General features: G+C 42.2%; 1 pseudogene; it reads right to left on the bottom strand.

The window, feature by feature from the left end:
* Positions 1-5,592: 5,592 nt before the first annotated feature.
* Positions 5,593-15,898, bottom strand: part of LOC129867876 (M-phase inducer phosphatase 3-like) — a 21,090-nt pseudogene continuing 10,784 nt past the window's right edge.

The raw sequence follows: 15,898 nt of genomic DNA, 5'->3' as shown, positions 1-15,898 counted from the left end.
AATACACATACAGAAAAAGTCGATGAATAAAATAACCATACTCCACAGTGATGCTGCGCGCCTCTGTGTGTGTGCGTTTACTTTGTGTGCGTGTGTGTGTGTGTGTTTACTTAAAAGAGCGCTACATATTTTGTTTACAACTGTAATTACACTAGAGGAAAAAAGATGTACACATATCTACACCTGCAATAACATCTGCTAAATATGTGTATGCGACCAATCCAATTTTATTTGATATACTTCCATTTTGAGAGGATAGAGTATGCTACATATGTCCTTCAGTATGATGAGCTGGAGTGACTACATTTTTTATTTCATCCGAACGTAGGTCTCAGTTGTGCATGCATATTCTGTACAGTACTTTTGGGGCAAATATTTAAAATATGATAGGTCAGAAATCAGCGTCTGAAAATCAAATTGGCAGAAAATACATGATTACCACATTAAATGTAGGCCTATACCTCACACATACAGTGGGGCAAAAAAGTATTTAGTCAGCCACCAATTGTGCAAGTTCTCCCACTTAAAAAGATGAGAGAGGCCTGTAATTTTCATCATAGGTACACTTCAACTATGACAGACAAAATGAGAAGAAAAAAAATCCAGAAAATCACATTGTAGGATTTTTAATGAATTTATTTGCAAATTATGGTGGAAAATAAGTATTTGGTCAATAACAAAAGTTTATCTCAATGATTTGTTATATACCCTTTGTTGGCAATGACAGAGGTCAAACGTTTTCTGTAAGTCTTCACAAGGTTTTCACACACTGTTGCTGGTATTTTGGCCCATTCCTCCATGCAGATCTCCTCTAGAGCAGTGATGTTTTGGGGCTGTTGCTGGGCATCACAGACTTTCAACTCCCTCCAAAGATTTTCTATGGGGTTGAGATCTGGAGACTGGCTAGGCCACTCCAGGACCTTGAAATGCTTCTTACGAAGCCACTCCTTCGTTGCCCGGGCGGTGTGTTTGGGATCATTGTCATGCTGAAAGACCCAGCCACGTTTCATCTTCAATGCCCTTGCTGATGGAAGGAGGTTTTCACTCAAAATCTCACGATACATGGCCCCATTCATTCTTTCCTTTACACGGATCAGTCGTCCTGGTCCCTTTGCAGAAAAACAGCCCCAAAGCATGATGTTTCCACCCCCATGCTTCACAGTAGGTATGGTGTTCTTTGGATGCAACTCAGCATTCTTTGTCCTCCAAACACGACGAGTTGAGTTTTTACCAAAAAGTTAGATTTTGGTTTCATCTGACCATATGACATTCTCCCAATCTTCTTCTGGATCATCCAAATGCTCTCTAGCAAACTTCAGACGGGCCTGGACATGTACTGGCTTAAGCAGGGGGACACGTCTGGCACTGCAGGATTTGAGTCCCTGGCGGCGTAGTGTGTTACTGATGGTAGGCTTTGTTACTTTGGTCCCAGCTCTCTGCAGGTCATTCACTAGGTCCCCCCGCGTGGTTCTGGGATTTTTGCTCACCGTTCTTGTGATCATTTTGACCCCACGGGGTGAGATCTTGCGTGGAGCCCCAGATCGAGGGAGATTATCAGTGGTCTTGTATGTCTTCCATTTCCTAATAATTGCTCCCACAGTTGATTTCTTCAAACCAAGCTGCTTACCTATTGCAAATTCAGTCTTCCCAGCCTGGTGCAGGTCTACAATTTTGTTTCTGGTGTCCTTTGACAGCTCTTTGGTCTTGGCCATAGTGGAGTTTGGAGTGTGACTGTTTGAGGTTGTGGACAGGTGTCTTTTATACTGATAACAAGTTCAAACAGGTGCCATTAATACAGGTAACGAGTGGAGGACAGAGGAGCCTCTTAAAGAAAGGTCTGTGAGAGCCAGAAATCTTGCTTGTTTGTAGGTGACCAAATACTTATTTTCCACCATAATTTGCAAATAAATTCATTAAAAATCCTACAATGTGATTTTCTGGATTTTTTTTTTCTCATTTTGTCTGTCATAGTTGAAGTGTACCTATGATGAAAATTACAGGCCTCTCTCATCTTTTTAAGTGGGAGAACTTGCACAATTGGTGGCTGACTAAATACTTTTTTGCCCCACTGTACATCACCTCTACATAGTGTCATAAACTTACTGATGAACTCAATTCTAATACACCTCAAATACTTCCAGCCTGAGCAACAGCAGCATTATCCCACCACTGCCACCAGCAGGGACATCCTGCACCCCAAAAATCTGAGGGGGCTCAAAGTATGTGAGGATGGCTGGGGGGTGGTCCAACCTGGTCTCAGAGCAGTTTGTATTATTCTGTCAGTAAATCTGAGAATATCCAATTAGTATGATATGTTACATTTCATATGGTATTTATTAATTTGTGGATGTCCATCGTCCATTTTATATGATATGTTATGAATTACAATACATATACGTATGTTACAAATACCAATTTCTTGTGGCTAACTTTGACTAGGCTAGGGGTTAGGGGATAAGGTTAGGGTTAAGGTGAGGGTTTAGGAATTCGCTTAAAGTGTTATTAAGGTTATGAGGTACCTTAAAGAGTTAGGGTTAGGGAAAGGGTTAGCTAATATGTTAAGTAGTTGCAAAGTAGATAAAAAGTTATAATAAAGTTGTCCATGATGAGATTCGAACACGCAACCTTTGGGTAGCTAGACATTCATGTTATACGCCCACCCTACCACCCTCATTTCATTTTTGACTTAAGTAACCTTATGTCTTATGTAACCATAACAAACGTAACATATCAAACTAATTTGAGTGCCCCGGATGTACATTTACTATGTTACGTCTAGTCTATGAGACCAGGCTGAGTGGTCAGGAGGGGGGCTAAGCACCTGAAACAGCTTTTTCCCTGCAATCTAGAGCCATAATCATTATGCTTCATTCTCTGTAAAAAAATATTTCTGCATATCTAAACATACCTCTTGAGCTGTCTCTATCCTCCTGACTGGAGGTTATTCTTTTAAAGAAACAAACTATGAATCTCTTCTAAAATCTGTGTAAAAGATTGAAAGGAATGTGAGTCTTATTCAGTACGTTTAGTTATTGCATGCTTTTCTAAAGTCTACCAACCTTGCCAGCACGTATGCCAGCTAAGATAGTTAGACAAGCTACAGTTGAAGTCGGAAGTTTACATACACCTTAGCCAAATACATTTAAACTCAGTTTTTCCACAATTCCTGACATTTAAACCTAGTAAAAATTCCCTGTCTTAGGTCAGTTAGGATCACCACTTTATTTTAAGAATGTGAAATGTCAGAATAATAGTAGAGAGAATGATTTGATTTATTTCAGCTTTTATTTCTTTCATCACATTCCCAGTGGGTCAGAAGTGTACATACACTCAATTAGTATTTGGTAGCATTGCCTTTAAATTGTTTAACTTGGGTCAAACGTTTCGGGTAGCCTCCCACAATCTTCCCACAATAAGTTGGGTGAATTTTGGCCCCTTCCTCCTGACAGAGCTGGTGTAACTGAGTCAGGTTTGTAGGCCTCCTTGCTCGCACACAATTTTTCAGTTCTGTCCACACATTTTCTATGGGATTGAGGTCAGGGCTTTGTGATGGCTACTCCAATACCTTGATTTTGTTGTCCTTCAGCCATTTTGCCACAACTTTGGAAGTATGCATGGGGTCATTGTCCATTTGGAAGACCCATTTGCAACCAAGCTTTAACTTCCTGACTGATGTCTTGAGATGTTGCTTCAATATATCCACATAATTTTGCTTCCTCATGATACCATCTATTTTGTGAAGTGGACCAGTCCCTCCTGCAGCAAAGCACCCCCACAACATGATGCTGCCACCAACGTGCTTCACGGTTGGGATGGTGTTCTTCGGCTTGCAAGACCCCCCCTTTTTCCTACAAACATAACGATGGTCATTATGTCATTATGTTTCATCAGACCAGAGGACATTTCTCTAAGAAAGTACGATCTTTGTCCCCATGTGCAGTTGCAAACTGTAGTCTTGCTTTTTTGTGGCGGTTTTGGAGCAGTGGCTTCTTCCTTTCTGAGTGGCCTTTCAGGTTATGTTGATATAGGACTCGTTTTACTGTGGATATAGATACTTTTGTTCCTGTTTCCTCCAGCATCTTCACAAGGTCCTTTGCTGTTGTTCTGGGATTGATCTGCACTTTTCGACCACCAAAGTACGTTCATCTCTAGGAGACATGAGCGGTATGACGGCTGCGTGGTCCCATGGTGTTTATACTTGCGTACCACTGTTTGTACAGATGAACGTGGTACCGTCAGGTGTTTGGAAATTGCTCCCAAGGATGAACCAGACTTGTGGTCTACAATTTTTTGGCTGATTTCTTTTGATTTTCCCATGATGTCAAGCAAAGAGGCACTGAGTTTGGAGCTAGGCCTTGAAATACATCCACAGGTACACCTCCAATTGACTCAGATGATGTCAATTAGCCTATCAGAAGCTTCTAAAGCCATGACATCCTTTTCTGGAATTTTCCGAGCTGTTTAAATCCACAGTCAACTTAGTGTATGTAAACTTCTGAACCACTGGAACTGTGATACAGTGAATTGTAAAATTCAAAATAATAGTTTGTTAACAAGAAATTTGTGGAGTGGTTGAAAAACGAGTTTTAATGACTCCAAACTAAGTGTACGTAAACTTCCGACTTCAGCTGTATATATATTCTCTAAGAGCGTTGCACACCTGGATTGCACATTATTCTTTTTTTTTAATCTTCAAGCTTTGTCAAGTTGGTTATTGATCACTGCTAGACATCCAATTTCAAGTCTTTCCATAGATTTTCAAGCAGATTTAAGTCAAAACTGTAATTAGGCCACTCAGGAACATTCAATGTCGTCTTGGTAAGCAACTCCAGTGTATATCTGTCCTTGTGTTTTAGGTTATTGTCCAGCTGAAAGGTGAAGTTGTATTCAAGTGTCTGTTAGAAAGCAGACTGAATGAACCAGGTTTTGTTCTAGGATTTTTCCTGTGCTTAGCTCTATTCCGTTTCTTTTTATCCAAACCAAAAAATTCTAGTACTTGCTGATGACAAACACACCCATAACATGATGCAGCCACCGCCATGCTTGAAAATGTGAAGACTGGTACTCAGTGATGTGTTGGATTTTCCCCAATGATAATGCTTTGTACTCAGAACATAAAGATAATTTCTTTGGCACATTTTTTTGCAGTTTTACTTTAGTGCCTTATGGCAAACATGTATGTTTTGGAATATTTTTATTCTGTACAAGCTTCCTTCTTTTCACTCTGTCATTTAGGTTAGTATTGTGGAGTAACTACAATGTTGTTAATCCATCCTCAGTTTTCTCCTTTCCCAGCCAATAAACTTTGTAACTGTTTTAAAATCCCCATTGCCCTCATGGTGATATCCCTGAGCCGTTTCCTTCCTTTCTGGCAACTGAGTTAGGAAGGACGCCTGGTTTTTGTGGTTGAATCTGTGTTTGAAATTCACTGCTCGACTGAGGGACCTTACAGAGTATGGTACAGAGTGTGGTACAGAGATGAGGAAGTCATTTAAAAAATCATATTAAACACTATTATTGCACACAGAGGGAGTCCATGCAACTTCTTATGTGACTTGTTGAGCACATTTCTACTCCTGAATTTATTTAGGCTTGCCATAACAATGAGGTTGAATACTTATTCACTCAAGACATTTCAGCTTTTCATTTTGAATTAATTTGTCAACATGTCTAAAAGCATAATTCCACTTTGACTTTATGGAGTATTGTGTGTCCAGTGACACACAATCTCAATTTAATCCATTTTAAATTCTGGCTGAAACACAATTTTTCTTGTAAAAAGTCAATGGGTGTGAATACTTTCTGAAGGCCAACATGATGTCCTTCTCTATTGAAATGTAATTTGACCCTGCAGAAAATAACTGGACTCCAAAAACGAGCAAATTGTAGTCAGCTATAAGGTTGGATTTCCTCTCACTGTAGCAGTTGGGCTTTTGCACCTGGGCTTCCTGCATATTGCGCTGACAGACAATAACTAATCTCTCCATCATCGGCACTCTAATAATGCCACTTATAAACAAGATGGAATGGATCATTTCACTTTCCCCCCTGTTACCTCTCCACTCTGGACTGCATGACTTGAGGAGCAAGGATTAAGGAACTCAAAATCCATTGGCTCAGTTGAAACCAGCCTGTATATTCCAAACATTGCACCGCACCAGAAAGCATTTTTAGACACATACAGTCATGGTAGTCGACAGGATGATTTTGTTGAGCAAGTGACTTTTGAAAACTGCAATTTGATACCTCCACTTGGACATAGCTGTTGATCTCATGTGATTTCTTAATTCCCAATTTTCTCCAACAATATCCAAAATCCCCTGTCCTCTCATGGCCTTGCCTGGGACTCTGGGTTGTTGTGCCAGAGATATGAGTATGTAGGCCCATACGTGGTATTAAAAACCCATAAAAACTGACTGACAAAAGGTCATTCACTGCAACAGCCAGCCAGTACCAGCCTTCCTTCCTCCTGGGAAAGGTCTGAAGTCTGAACCATGGCCATTCCCACCCTATCTGCTTTCAGTATAGCCGGATACCACTTTTTGGGGCCTGTGAAATCCCACAGTTGTTCCGCAATTACAGCTGCTGTGCATAGAAGAGGGGGGCTTTTTAACAGCGAGGGGGATAGAGTTAACCCAGCTGTGTTGGGGGAGGAATCACAGCTGCAAACTAGACACACCTGTGGCACCGGCAGGGATAAGGACTAAGGATATTCACAAGGACAAGCCTAATAAAAAAAGACTTCTAAAGATTTTTCCTTTATGTTGTGGTTTTACTGTCCATGGGCCATATTATACCCATTGAAATTATATAATTAAAATAAGAGTTACGTTTTTTGGTGTGTTTTTTAATTATAAACGTCATAGTTAATGCATTAATTCATGTGCAGGTCCCTGATATAATCAAAACATTAAAAACTATTCAACCTAAACTCCACGGTCATTCACTCTGGTTAAAAAAATGGTATTCAGAAGAGCTCAAATTAAGTCATGATTCCCATTAATAATAAAAACATACATCCATGATTGACACTGGAAATAATGCCACCATTTTCTGCTCTGCAATGTGGAAATGACATTAAAGCAATTTGAAAAGGCGACCTGCGGTCTCTACTGTAATTAAAATATACTACAAAATGGACAAAGGCATCAGTGAACATCGACAAAGTGCATAGTTTACATGACAGCATGTGAAAAAGGGTTCCATTTGGAAAGCTGGCAAGCACAACAAAAGGGCAATTTGTTATCACATAGTCAAGTAGGTTCCTGTAGGATGATTAAACGGACGATCTCCAGGTCACTGTTTGGATTCAGCTGTCCCTCTGAGTGTCTGTTCTTCTCCCGGACTCCATCCCCGACACGACTGGCTCAGAGTTTGACAAAAGTTTGGATGTGGTGGCGTCTGCGGCGCTCCTAGGCGGAGGCTCGGCTGTGTGTGCGGCACCGCAGCAGCTCCTTTCTGTGGTCCTCGTGGTGCATGGGTCAGTAGGACTTGGGCTCCCAGTGCTCCTGACAGACAGACGAGACCAGGGGAGTGAGAAATAAACTGATCACAGCCTTGCCCAACAGCCCAGAGTCTATTTGAGTATTGGAGCCAAGCTGATCCTCAACACTGGGGCACCTCAGGTGTGCGTGCTTAGTCTCCTCCTGTACTCCCTGTTCACCCACGACTGCGTGGCCAAGCACAACTCCAACACCATCATTAAGTTTGCTGACGACACAACAGTGGTAGGCCTGATCAGAGACAACGATGAGACAGCCTATACGGAGGAGGTCAGAGACCTGGCAGTGTGGTGCCAGGACAACAACCTCTCCCTCAATGTGTGTAAGACAAAGGAGCTGATCGTGGACTATGGGAAAAGGAGGCCTGGTATGGCAACTGCTCAGCAACTGACCGTAAGGCGCTACAGAGGGTAGTGTATCACATCACTGATCACCCAGCACATCACATCACTGAGGACAAGCTTTCTGACATCCAGGACCTATATACTAGGCGGTGTCAGAGGAAGGGCCCCAAAATGTGTCAAAGACTCCAATCCCCCAAGTCACAGACTGTTCTCTCTGCTACCGCACGACAAGGGGCACCGGAGCGCCAAGTCTAAGACCAAAAGGTTCCTTTAACAGCTTCTATCCCCAAGCCATTAGACTGCTGAACAATTAATCAAATGGCCACCCACATGTCAATTTTTTAGTTTGTAAATATTTTCTTAACTCTATTTCTTGAACTGCATTGTTGGTTAAGGGCTTATAAGTAAGCATTTCACAGTAAGGTCTACAACTGTTGTATTCGGCGCATGCGACAAATACAATTTGATTTGATTTATTGTCAGGTCCATACCTGGTGAGAGAAGTCTCTGTAGCCACCCTTGAGGATAGTGCAGGGCTGGGTATTCGTTCATGCTGTGGTCCACACTGCGCAGGAGGCGACAACTACAGAAGGAGAAAAGCACTCTCTCATGAGGAGAGACTTAATCTCAAATGGAATACATGCAGAAAAAAACACATTTCTGGTCAGGAGTCAAAAGCAGATAATAGGTAATCTGCAGATTTGATACACACACACGGACACGAAAACACACACAGGAGGATGTGACAAAAAGGAATGTACGTCACGTTCTGGGTGCTCTTTCGGAGGAGAATTCACAGTGCAGCTCCAACACAAGCCTCTTATCAAATGTGTGGGCTTTTAGCCTCTGGGACAGTATGCTATCCATGGCCTCGTCTGTGTTGGGCAGGCTCAGAGCACCCTGCAGGTGATGAGAGGGATAACACTAACTCAGACGAACACACTCAGTTCACACTCCACATTGATATAAACAAAGATTGCACTGCCCAGGGAATTATTCTCACCATATTGTGTCCTCCCTGATACTCATATGGGTAACAGCAGTCCACCACGGCAAAAGACTCAACCAAGCAGCTGAACTTCCCTTCCAGAAGAACACTCATCTGGGACAATGAGAGAATTAAGTATTTTTAGGTATAATGTATCTTCCTGCAAATGTAAGGTGCACTATGTTAGGAGGAGCACTACATCGCATTACACTTACTGTGTCAACCATCATGTACGTCAAGCCATGGACACGTGAGAAAAGGAAAGGGCAGGGGAGAGATTAAAAATTGGGGAAAAAGGAAGGAGTCTTGTTGGAAGACAGAAAAAAAAGGAAGAAGATCTGGGGAAGAATTATTCAAAGCTGTAGCAACAGAGATTTAACCGTGCATTGAATACAGGTTCAAGATTCACACAGGTGCAAACCTCGCTGCATGATCCATTTAGTGACAAAGATTAACACAATGGGGCAAGAGCTGAAGACAAGTCTATGAGATCCAGATCACGTCATCAGCTTCCTGCTCCAGGATTTCCATGAATCCATCTGGATCCCCTGGAGAGTGCTGGGTTAGGGGGGGGAGATGCAGGGTAGATGGGACTTCCCAAGGCACAGGGCTCACTGTCACCTTGGAGCTGAGAGTCTGGAATAGGCATAAAACACTTTGGCTTGCCCTGAGAACTCTTCCTGGGGCCATCTAAACACAGGGGAAACCACAGCAATGTAGTCATTGTAATTCAGGTGAGATACAGAGAATGCGTAACTCCTCAAAAACACATCCACAACAGAGGTGGAGAAACTTGAGCAATCCCATTCTGTCATCTAGTGGCCATAGTTGAATAAGCCCCACAGGGCACTGAGCTGTTGCTGAAACGTAATCATTTATGCCATTGAAAGGTTCAATCTCTGACTGATGACAGAATTTAAATAAAGCATATTGTAGCCCTGAATGTCAAAATGCATCCGTTCACATTCTCCTTGTTACTGAATGGACGTTCACTGAATGGAAGCTTTGGACTGCTACACAGCAACCTGAGCTGAGTGAGAAGAGAGTGTGGTAAACACACTGAGAATCATATAAAACACATTCATAGGTCGAGTGCGTCCACAGACTGTTCTTTACCAGGAAGGACCGTAACTGGGGCGGCAGCGTAGCCTAGTGGTTAGAGCGTTGGACTAGTAACCGAAAGGTTGCAAGTTCAAATCCCCGAGCTGACAAGGTACAAATCTGTCGTTCTGCCCCTGAACAAGGCAGTTAATCCACTGATCCTAGGCCGTCATTGAAAATAAGAATTTGTTCTTAACTGACTTGCCTGGCAAGGTAAAACATAAACTTCTTAGTGCGACTGCTCCCGGAACAAAGGAGAACATCATCACTTGAGATAGCAACACAATACCACTCCATCCCTCCACAATACCACTCCATCCCTCCACAAATGATAACAGCATTCATACGTGTTTCCAGACTGTTTCTATACACAGGGTTCAAGTTAATGGTGTTCTTGAAGGTGAGAGGAATAAGCCTGGCACCTACAGTAGGTGCAGGAGAGCCCAAGGCCACTGGAGAAGAAGTAGGCTTATCTGCAAACCAACAGGAAATAATGTGCCAAAAAAGCATGAGGATGAGGATGGTGAGGATGGAGTGAAAACAGCATATCACGATGCAACAACATACAAAAGACAAACAAAGTCAAAGGAGTGGCAACTGAAATTAAAATGGTGAAACATTTTACTGAAAGTGCAAAGCCTCTGCTGCTTTACCTGAGTTTGTGGACAGAATATGCAATGCACACACCAGCATAGATGGTCATACACTCTGAACTTATGCCCAGCCAAGACTGGCGTCTCGGGTCTTCCTACCTTGGGAGTTAGAGGTCTTAACGGGTCCAAAAAGTTGGGAATGGATCCATGGCTTTCCCGCCTGACCGATATGCATAAATACATTTTCAAAAAACAGAGACCCGTTCCAAATGGACGCGAGAACAGTCAGACCCTTTCTGAAAAGTAGTGTGGAAAACAGACCCAAACAGACCTGTGCTGGTTCGGATCCGAGACCTGTTCAGATCCTTGCCATTGTCTCCTCTACTTTTCTTTGGGGGTTTCCCTGGGTTGCTGACTTGCTGTCAAGCATGTTTTGTGTGTGAATGAATAGGCCTTTGTAAATGAATTGCTCACCTTTGCGTGGTGATCCCTGTGCAGCAGCATCATCTACACTCCCAGTGCTGAGGTTGGACAGGTCCAGACATCGCCTGCATTACTTAGTTTCACTCCTCTGCGATGTCTAGACATGTCCAACCATCGCCGAGGAGTGTCACTAAGTAATGCAGGCGATGCATGGGATAAAGATGGGTAAATATGGAGGTATAAAGATCATGGTTGTAGGTTTAGCCTCGTCTTATTCACAAGTCATGGCACTAGCTCTCGAGAACTCAAGGGGGCCCAAAATGGCATACAGCCAGTCCCTGTCTTGGGTTCTCAGCTGATTGTATGGACAGCTGGATCCATGTGAAGGAGAATCCAGATAGATATATAAGGGGGGGGGGGGGGGGGGGGGGTACTAAGCTAACATATGGAATTGTTTCAAGATGGTCATACCATGGCCCATTTAGCTATTTGGTTTAGAATTTTAGGACCCCTTTAGGTAAAAAAAAATTCTAAACTAATTATTCGATAAAACATTGAACTTGGCCTTTACTACGATAGAAACACATTGAATAACACACAAGACAGCTCAGGAACGAGTCCCGTTACACTTGTGTTTTATATTAGTTTGCTGTGTTGTAAAGTACTTCAGTAAAAATACTTTAAAGTACTACTTAACTACTAAGTCGTTTTTTGTGTATCCGTACTTTACCATTTATATTTTTAACAACTTTTACTTTACTTCACTTCATTACATTCCTAAAGAAAATAATGTATTTTTTACTCCATATATTTTCTCTGATATCCAAAAGTACTTGTTACATTTTGACAGGGAAATGGTCCAATTCACACACTTATCAAGAGAACATCCCTGGCCATCCCTACTGCCTCTGATCTGGCAGACTCACTAAATCAAATCAAATGTATTTATATAGCCCTTCTTACATTAGCTGATATCTCAAAGTGCTGTACAGAAACCCAGCCTAAAACCCCAAACAGCAAGCAATGCAGGTGTAGAAGCACGGTGGCTAGGAAAAACTCCCTAGAAAGTCCAAAACCTAGGAAGAAACCTAGAGAGGAACCAGGCTATGAGGGTGTGCCAGTCCTCTTCTGGCTGTGCCGGGTGGAGATTATAACAGAACATGGCCAAGATGTTCAAATGTTCATAAATGACCAGCATGGTTAAATAATAATAATCACAGTAGTTGTCGAGGGTGCAGCAAGTCAGCACCTCAGGAGTAAATGTCAGTTGGCTTTTCATAGCCAATCATTAAGAGTATCTCTACCGCTCCTGCGGTCTCTAGAAAGTTGAAAACAGCAGGTCTGGGACAGGTAGCATGTCCGGTGAACAGGTCAGGGTTCCATAGCCGTACTTCTTTTCCCCCATACTTTTGAAACTTACAGTAAGTATATTTAAAACCAAATACTTTTAGACTTTTACTCAAGTAATATTTTACTGGATGACTTTCACTTGAGTTATTTTCTATTAAGGTATCTTTACTTTCACTCAAGTATGACTTTTGAGTACTTTTCCACCAATGTTAGGTTGTAGTTCAAACGGAGCACATCAGCATAATCAAATTGAAACGAGTCCCGTGACACTTGTTGGGGGCGTAGAGCAAAACGGAGTTTCCCCTTTCCATAGCGTGGTCATAATAATTATTGGGATGCCCTACCCCATTGATGTTTACATTTAAAATGGTTAAGGTAAGGGTTATAGTTAGGGTGAGTAAAGGTAAGGGTTTAAGGATCTTTGATTTTTTTTAAATAGAAGAGTGGTAACCATGACAACAATAACACCACATGATTGAAAAATGGAAAAGGGACAAAGGGCGGTTTTCAGAGCAGCAAGCTATATTTCAGCGGTTTGACGACCTAAAACATATTTTCTATCACAAAAATAATACAACTGCTGCTCGCAAATTTAGACAGGAAGCATGGCATAAAATTGCCGATTCAGTCAACGCTTAAGTAGCTGCCATATAGACAACCTACAGTACCCAGTGAGTGGCAAGTTAGCCCCTGTAGCTGTAGCTAATATTATGTTGGATAGAATGTTATGCTAGCTAGCGGTGGATTGATTGGTTAATAAGGACCCAACCGTAAAAAAAAAAAAAAACGCTAAAAAGTCATACCCAAATCTAACTGCCTGTAGCTCAGGACCCGAAGCAAGGATATGCATATTCTTGATGCCATTTGAAAGGAAACACTTTGAAGTTTGTGGAAATGTGAAATTAATGTAGGACAATATAACACATAAAATATAATACAAAGAAAAAAACATGCGTTTTTTGTACAATCATCTTTGAAATGCAAGAGAAATAACATAATGTATTATATTCCAGGCGCAATTTAGATTTTTTCCACTAGAAGACAGCAGTGTATATGCAAAGTTATAGACTGATCCAATGAACCATTGAATGTCTGTTAAAAATGTTGTATCAAGACTGCCCAAATGTGCCTAATTTGGGCCTGCATATTTAGTTAGAAGAAATTCTTGTTAACAGGCAATATTAAGTAGGGAAATTGAGTCACTTCTCTTGTGTTCAGTGCAAGCAGAGTCAGGGTAAATGCAGCAGTTTGGGCCGCCTGGCTCGTTGCGAACTGTGTGAAGACCATTTCTTCCTAAGACCGTAATTAATTTGCCAGAATCTTACATAATTATGACATAACATTGAAGGTTGTGCAATGTAGCAGCAATATTTAGACTTAGGGTTGCCACCCGTTCGATAAAATACGGAACGGTTCCGTATTTCACTGAAAGAATAACCTTTTTTCTTTGTTGAAATTATAGTTTCCGGATTTGACCATATTAATCACCAAAGGCTCGTATTTCTGTGTGTTTATTATATTATAATTAAGTCTATGATTTAATATGATAGAGCAGTCTGACTGAGCGGTGGTAGGCAGCAGCAGGCTCGTACGCATTCATTCAAACAGCACTTTCCTGCATTTGCCAGCAGCTCTTCGCAATGCTTGAAGCATAGCGTTGTTTATGACTTCAAGCCTATCAACTCCCGAGATTAGGCTGGCAATACTATAGTGCCTATAAGAACATACAATAGTCAAAGGTATATGAAATACAAATGGTATAGAGAGAAATAGTCCTATCAATTCCATTAATAACTGCAACCTAAAACTTAACTGGGAATATTGAAGACTCATGTTAAAAGGAACCACCAGCTTTCATATGTTCTCATGTTCTGAGCAAGGAACTTAAACGTTAGGTTTTTTACATGGCACCTTTGCACTTTTACTTTTTTCTCAAGAAAGAATGTGTTTTGCCATTATTTAAACCAAATTTAACATGTTTCATTATTTATTTGAGACTAAATAGATTTTTTTTATTTATGTATTATATTAAGTTAAAATAAGTGTTCATTCAGTATTGTTGTAATTGTCATTATTACAAATATATATAAAAAAAATGGTCTGTTTAAATCGGTATCGGCTTTTTTGGTCCTCCAATAATCAGTATCGGCGTTGAAAAATCATAATCGGTCAACCTCTAATCTGGAGTAAAACAAAGTTGGGTGCAGGTCAAGGTGAAATATAAGAATATGGTACAAACAAGTGAGTTGCACAGTCAGTGCCCCTAACTCTCCACTGTGACGTTTTGTCAAGTGTTACGTTCCCCAGTTTCTGTGTTCTGTTTTGTACACTGCTCAAAAAAATAAAGGGAACACTTAAACAACACAATGTAACTCCAAGTCAATCACACTTCTGTGAAATCAAACTGTCCACTTAGGAAGCAACACTGATTGACAATACATTTCACATGCTGTTGTGCAAATGGAATAGACAAAAGGTGGAAATTATAGGCAATTAGCAAGACACCCCCCAAAACAGGAGTGATTCTGCAGGTGGTGACCACAGACCACTTCTCAGTTCCTATTCTTCCTGGCTGATGTTTTGGTCACTTTTGAATTCTGGCGGTGCTCTCACTATAGTGGTAGCATGAGACGGAGTCTACAACCCACACAAGTGGCTCAGGTAGTGCAGTTCATCCAGGATGGCACATCAATGTGAACTGTGGCAAGAAGGTTTGCTGTGTCTGTCAGCGTAGTGTCCAGAGCATGCAGGCGCTACCAGGAGACAGGCCAGTACTTCAGGAGATGTGGAGGAGGCCGTAGGAGGGCAACAACCCAGCAGCAGGACCGGTACCTCCGCCTTAGTGCAAGGAGGTGCACTGCCAGCGCCCTGCAAAATGACCTCCAGCAGACCACAAATGTGCATGTGTCAGCATATGGTCTCACAAGGGGTCTGAGGATCTCATCTCGGTACCTAATGGCAGTCAGGCTACCTCTGGCGAGCACATGGAGGGCTGTGCGGCCCCACAAAGAAATGCCACCCCACACCATGACTGACCCATCGCCAAACCGGTCATGCTGGAGGATGTTGCAGGCAGCAGAACGTTCTCCACGGCGTCTCCAGACTCTGTCACGTCTGTCACATGTGCTCATGTGCTCAGTGTGAACCTGCTTTCATCTGTGAAGAGCACAGGGCGCCAGTGGCGAATTTGCCAATCTTGGTGTTCTCTGGCAAATGCCAAACGTCCTGCACGGTGTTGGGCTGTAAGCACAACCCCCAACTGTGGACGTCGGGCCCTCATACCACCCTCATGGAGTCTGTTTCTGACCGTTTGAGCAGACACATGCACATTTGTGGCCTGCTGGAGGTCATTTTGCAGGGCGCTGGCAGTGCACCTCCTTGCACAAAGGCGGAGGTAGCGGTCCTGCTGCTGGGTTGTTGCCCTCCTACGGCCTCCTCCACGTCTCCTGATGTACTGGCCTGTCTCCTGGTAGCGCCTCCATGCTCTGGACACTACGCTGACAGACACAGCAAACCTTTTTGACACAGTTCGCATTGATGTGCCATCCTGGATGAACTGCACTACCTGAGCCACTTGTGTGGGTTGTAGACTCCGTC

The sequence above is a fragment of the Salvelinus fontinalis genome, chromosome 13 (genome assembly GCF_029448725.1).
Source record: "Salvelinus fontinalis isolate EN_2023a chromosome 13, ASM2944872v1, whole genome shotgun sequence".
In the NCBI taxonomy this organism is placed as follows: domain Eukaryota; kingdom Metazoa; phylum Chordata; class Actinopteri; order Salmoniformes; family Salmonidae; genus Salvelinus; species Salvelinus fontinalis.
Note: the sequence above shows the minus strand (reverse complement) of the source record. Positions and strands in the feature narration are given on the sequence as shown.